At 45.5% G+C, this 6,493-nt stretch overlaps 1 protein-coding gene across 2 annotated transcripts in view; it reads right to left on the bottom strand.

The window, feature by feature from the left end:
• The window catches only part of FGF12 (fibroblast growth factor 12), a 603,053-nt gene that overhangs the window by 268,845 nt on the left and 327,715 nt on the right, over positions 1-6,493 (bottom strand). The gene's annotated exons all lie outside the window — the stretch shown is intronic.

Consider the following 6,493-nt stretch of genomic DNA (forward strand, 5'->3'; position numbering starts at 1 on the left):
GGCGGGAGGGAGGGAGGGAGGGAGGGAATAGCCTCGAGGGCCAAGCACCCCTCGGGGAGAAACCAGCGAGAGGCGATCTGCGGGGTCCCAAGAGTGGGCGCTCTTTCTCTTTCCGCTTGCTTTCCAGCACGAGACGGGCACAGTTGGTGATTATTTAGGGAATCCTAAATCTGGAATGACTCAGTAGTTTAAATAAGCCCCCTCAAAAGGCAGCGATGCCGAAGGTGTCCTCTCCAGCTCGGCGCCCACACGCCTTTAACTGGAGCTCCCCGCCATGGTCCACCCGGGGCCGCCGCACCGAGCCGGTCTCCGCACAGGCTCAGAGGGAGCGAGGGAAGGGAGGGAAGGAAGGGGCGCCCTGGCGGGCTCGGGATCAGGTCATCGCCGCGCTGCTGCCCGTGCCCCCCAGGCTCGCGCGCCCCGGCAGTCAGCAGCTCACAGGCAGCAGATCAGATGGGGATTACCCGCCGGACGCAAGGCCGATCACTCAGTCCCGCGCCGCCCATCCCGGCCGAGGAAGGAAGTGACCCGCGCGCTGCGAACACCCGCGCGTCCGCTCGGGTGGGGCGGGGGCTGGCTGCAGGCGACGTCGGCTCGCGGAGGCTGCGGCTCCTGGCCGGAGCTGCCCACCATGGTCTGGCGCCGGGGGCGCAGGCGGGGCCCCTAGGCCTCCTGGCGCTACCGCAGGAGGCAGCCGAGCGCGCAACCCGGGCACTTGGGGCTGGAGGCGGAATCAGGGGCCGGGGCCAGGAGGCAGGTGCGGGCGGCTGCCAACTCGCCCAACTTGCTGCGCAGGTGGCCGCTCAGAGCCGCGGGCTTGCGGGTCGCCCCCCGCCGCCGCGCCGCCGCCTCCCCAGGCCCGGGAGGGGGCGCTCAGGGCGGAGTCCCATTCATGGGCTGAGGCTCTGGGCGCGCGGAGCCGCCGCCGCCGCCCCACCGGTTGGCTCAGCTGGAGTGTTAGCACCGCAGGAAACTCCGGGCAGGGGCAAGAGCCACCGAGATGGTGGGTGGGACGCAGAGCTGGCGGCAGCCAGAGTTCCTCCCGCACGGCCCGCCGACCCACGGAAGAGCGAAAGAGCGCCCAGGTGGGGCCGAGCTGGGGGCCGGGCTCCTGGAGCGCCGGGAAGCACAGCGCGCTCTAGTCAGGTTCCCTTTCCTCGCGCCCTCGGCTCCCAGACTCCCTTCTTTCCTCCCTCCCTCCCGCCACCCCTCTCCCTCCTCTCTGTGTTTTCTGTCTCTCCCCTTTTCTCCTCTCTACGCAATCCTACGTGATTGAGGTTTGGATGAGAAATTCTCAGAGGCAGAGCAAGGGAACTGCAGCTCGGGTCCCCTCTGTCCGGTCCCTCCCACAAGAGAAACACAACCACAGTGGGGGTTAAAGGACCCTAGGTGGGCAAAGAAGGGGTGAGAGATGGGGGAGCTGAGAAAATGCAGTCCACGGTCTCTCCAATAAGCTTGAGCACGTAGGATTCTCTGTTTAGTCAGGAAGAAAGTGAACACTGGAGAAAGTAACAATGACCTCTTGGACCTTATCATGGGCCCCACCTATGGCTCATTTTGGAACAGGAAAAAGTGTTTCCCTCCTTCTTGGAACCCAGATTTCTTGGTTCTGTCTGGAAAGCTGCAAAGCAGGCACAGCCCCTAAAAAGAGAGCCCAAATAAGCAACCTGCACAGAGGATCACTCCAAGTGCGGTGAGGGAGTGATGTGGACAAGGACAGTCAACCACAAGCTGTGGAGTGCAATCAGGTCCGCAGACGTGAGTGTGATGATGTCTGATGTTGGAGACACTGGGCAGAGGAGTTCTCCAAGTTAAAATGCAGCATGAAGCATTAATCACCTTCCATTCATGATAAAGTCTGGGAGCGGCTATTGGTTTCTACTTACAATTTCTCTTCATATATCCCTAATCTCTCTCCTTCAGACACCTCACTAAGCATCTAGGGTAGTGCAGAAGGATTAAATGTATGATTTCCAAGCACAGACAGGTGTATGTTGGAAACATCCTAATAGAAGGCAAGGAAAATGCAGGCCCTGGAAGCTACTGAAAATGGATGTGGGACTCAGAAGGACCCCAGGAGCTCTCTAGATATGAGCACAAACCTATGGGCCTAGCCAAGATTCACGTGGTCTCGAGATGAAAAGGATTGAGATCTGTGACGTTGTTCAGATCAAGCAGGAGTCTAACACCCTACAACGCCCAGGGGCCTGGACCTTCCAGGCTGCCAGCTGGGCAAAGCAGAGGCTGGCAGATAGGGGCTCATGGAACAAACAGCTGGGAGGAGGATTAAACAGGCAAGACATCCTGAGGAAAGGGAGAATCCCAGCTGTCATTTGGGGAGCACACATCCCCTGCAGCAGTTCAGTGTGGCTGAATGAAGACAGTGGATATATCCTTGGAAGTCTAGCAATACAGAACCAGATACGTGAAAAAGACACACATACACATACCTTACGTCCCAAAGCAAGGCTGAATGCATTTCCATATGTGCATCTGGATGGGGTGAGGGGCATTACTGAACATCAACCGGTAATTCTATCAATTAGGAAAATGTTCACATTCCACAAATAAAATTGTTTTCCTTCCTCGGCTAACAGAAGACTTCTCTCATTCTTGAGCAAGGCAGACATGGATAGTACAGTGGGCTTTGGGGGCTCCCTGCCTTGCAATTAAACATCCAAACAGACAAAGGTCAGCTAAGGGGAGTAGCCAGAGAAATAGGCAAGAGGGGGTGTATAATGAGGCCTTGAGGAAATTATTGCTAAATTTGGAGTCTCTTTTATATCCTCAAAATGGGGATAATGATTCGCATCTACCTCGCAGAACTGAATATGCATATGTAAGCGTTCTGAAAACTGGAAAATGCCAAATGAATGAATACAATGATGGCTTTTTTTTTTTTTTTCAAAGAAAATGCATGAGATTCACCTGAAACGCTTGTTAACATGCCGATTCCTGATGGTCTCTCAAAACACGAAGTCTGTATGGGTAGAGCCTGAGAATCTAAATTCTTAACAATTTCTCCAGGTGTCAAAGTTTCAGAGTTTAATGTATGTTTGCAAACTAAATAATACTAGAAGACAGAAGTAAAACATGGCACATTTCTCCAGAACTGCAGTCCTGTGCACCACCACCCCACACCCCCTACAAAAGACCTGGAAAGAGGATGTGTATTCTTGAGTCTTTGTGTTGCTGATTTTTTTCTGTAGGTTGATGAGATATGAGGGTGTGGTGATGCAGAAGGTAACCAATACAGAAGCACAGCAGAGAAGGAAGTTAGGAGGAAAGATGAAAAAGGTAACCGGTGCTGTTTGAAGTTCTCCTCTCTGTCTTAACATGACAACATCAAGTTAGGCATTTAAAGAACAGAACAAAAACAATCCATGTCAGCTTTCTGAGAGCAACATTATTTCTGTGTTTAGATCTCTATTAAAAGAATGTAGTGTTTTGGATTCAGTCAGACAACAAAGACTCCTTTTTTCCTCGCACTCCTGCAGCTATTGTCATAGTGCTTTTTGGCTTTTTAAGTCATCATCAGCATCGTTTACTCCATTTCCCCAGTGAGAAGAGGTGAGTATAAAGAAATTTAAGAAGTTAGCTAGGACCTAAATATATGGATATTGAGCTCAGAAGCAATGCTTAAATCAGTTTATTTTGTATATAGAAATTCGTACGTTTCCTACCTGGGCCACTAAATCTCATAAGTCTTCCTCCAAAGTTACTTGTACATTTCCAATATCTTTGCATTTTGGGATCAGGAATGAAATTAAGCCAACCTACTGATGATTTAGGTTAAATTAACAACCAGGTATTTTAAAGGGTTATATCTCAGGGATACCAATACTTTTATTTTTACACTATCTTTCTTTGAACAACTTAAGAATTTCTTCTTCCTCTTCTGAAGACATTATGAGCAGAAGAAGTTTTAATTACTTTGAAGAAAGGTGTCAAATGCACATCAAAATGATAATTATGCAGTTATGTTTAGTTATATATATAGAGTCTATGTTTTTGGCCTCTAGTCAAACAAATAAAAACTTGGGCAGTCTTAATTATCTCCACATTTTAAAAGGAAAAACAGAGGCTTTTTGGTCTTTTGCTTATTCATAGGCCATCTTTCAACTTCCAAATCTACTATTGGGCTAGTTTACACATTCGTTTTAAACACTGCATCATTCACAGATTGCATCCAGGGCTTTGTAAGTTACCAGGGAATTCCATACACCTCCACATTCTCTCTGTCCTCAACAAGCTTCCAGTTCATGACATTATGATCTTTCATGGCTCTTGTTTTAATTGCCCAGTAACTGTATGCTGCTGGACACGTTATTCAACCTCTCTAAACCACATCTGCAAAACAGATCCATAATAATACTAGCAGTACCTAACTAGGCTCTTGCAAGGCTCAAAGAAGATGTGATAATAATGTAAAGTATGAGAATGACCATGCTATTATTAAAATTTCCATTTAAATTAATTCCCTGACATAAGATACAGATTTCTTAAAACAAGAAAACACACCTTGTAATTCATACACATCATCATTCACTCTTGGAATATATTTAACAAAGGCTGAAAATTTACTTGAAATGAATGATTAACCTTGACACTGTAATGGCAAATAGAATTTTCATTAGTAGAATATTGTCAGTGTCCTTGTCTTGAAAACACAAAGAAGCCTAGCTCTGCTCTTACATCATCTTGCTCTGAAATCAGGCCCCTGCTTCAAAGTTGGGTGAATATGAGCTCACTGGGCTCTGCCATAGCAAATGGAAGAAGACCTTTTCTCCATGAATTTTATTATATAAAGTAGCTGTACTTCCACTTGCTTTTCTCTGACATATTGTCAGTTACAATAGGCTGACAAAAGCAATATAAACAACTACTTCCTAATAATTTGTAAATTCCTTTATATAGCAAATTTATTCAGGGTGCTTTATTCAACAATTTGAAAACTGAATTACTACATGTTGTATGTCCATCTGGTTTTGGTCATATTCCAAAACAGAAAAGAGAATAGATTTAATTCCTCTTTATGACACAGACGAAGAGTGGTATCCTCATTGCCCAAATAGGAAACTTTTCAATGTTTTGGAGAATAGGTGTTTTGATAAGAAACATGGATATAATTAATGTGAGCCAATGATAAGTGCCATGCACACTTATAAATGCATTACAATTATTGACACGTTGAATCCTTACAACAACTCTATGAGGTAAGTTCTGTCATATCACCATTTTATAAATGAAGCAACTCGGACAGAGAGGTTAAGTTGTTTAACCAAGGTCACTCAGCTAAGAATTGCCAGAGTTCAGATTCACACCCATATAATTTATTTCCAGAGCTTCCCTTTTACTTCTGTGTCATACTTATGTCAACAAAAACATAACACCATGAATAATTACAATCATGTAATAAAGTCAATAAAATAAGCATATACAAATCACATACATTTATGTAACTCTTTACTGATTACAAATCATCTTCCCATGTATTATCTCACTGAGACTCTTCAACAATCTTATGATGGAAGTTAAAGGCAAAATAATAATTCAGTTTCACAAACTGAGACTCCAGTAAGTAATGTGATAGCCCAAGGTCATACAATCAATGAGTGAAGATCTATGAGTTTAATCCAGGCCTGCTAACTGCAGTGTGACTACTGCCCTAACTAAAGTAACCTGGAGGGGAAAATTGAGAATGCCAAATGTACTTCCATGCACTAGCTTCTAACATGGTTTCACATCTTGTGAATGACCTTGAAGAGATCATTTTGTGTTGGAAGGGAGAGGAAACAAGTATCCCAAATTCTCTCCCCGTGAAGCTCTTACCTTTTTCTAGATGAGGGAGCTACTCCTGGTTTTACTATTGTTGGCCAACGTAGGGTACTACGTTTTCTTTGGTTCTAGGAGGGTGGTCTTGAAACACTCTCCTTCTTGATTTAGTAATTCAAGTTGAGCTCAATATGAAAATCGTAGGGAAACCAAGTTAAAACAGAAATTAAAGAAGCTTACAAGGGGAGAAATGTAAATTTCCTCCATTTTCTTTCCTTAAAAATGTATATCGGTTTGACTTATACCACCTAGGAGATGGTTGGTACTTGGTTAAAGATGCTGAAAGACCTGTCACAACAGACTGCCCATCATTTAATCCTACTCTAAGTCCCACTGTCACTAACCCAGTGCTGCTGACCAAGAACGAACTGCACTGGCAGCAGGAGTGAGCACCGCTTTCCAAGTTTGGGGACTAGACTGAAACTTTTTGGGGGAGGGGGCAAAGGGGACTTTTACAGTGATGGAATGTAACATTAGATACATGTGTATATAAGACAGTGGACCTTTTTATGACACATCATCAGAAGAGAAATCCCCCAGGCTTTGGTTGGTTTCGTAAATTTAGCTATATGTAGCTTACATGCTTTCTCCTGTTCTTTTAATTATGTGAAACTGAAGAATTGCTTTTCTTGTTTTCCTTTTAGAAGTTTTTTTCCAT

The sequence above is a fragment of the Rhinopithecus bieti genome, unplaced genomic scaffold, assembly GCF_001698545.2.
Source record: "Rhinopithecus bieti isolate Rb0 unplaced genomic scaffold, ASM169854v2 scaffold_5626, whole genome shotgun sequence".
NCBI lineage: Eukaryota > Metazoa > Chordata > Mammalia > Primates > Cercopithecidae > Rhinopithecus > Rhinopithecus bieti.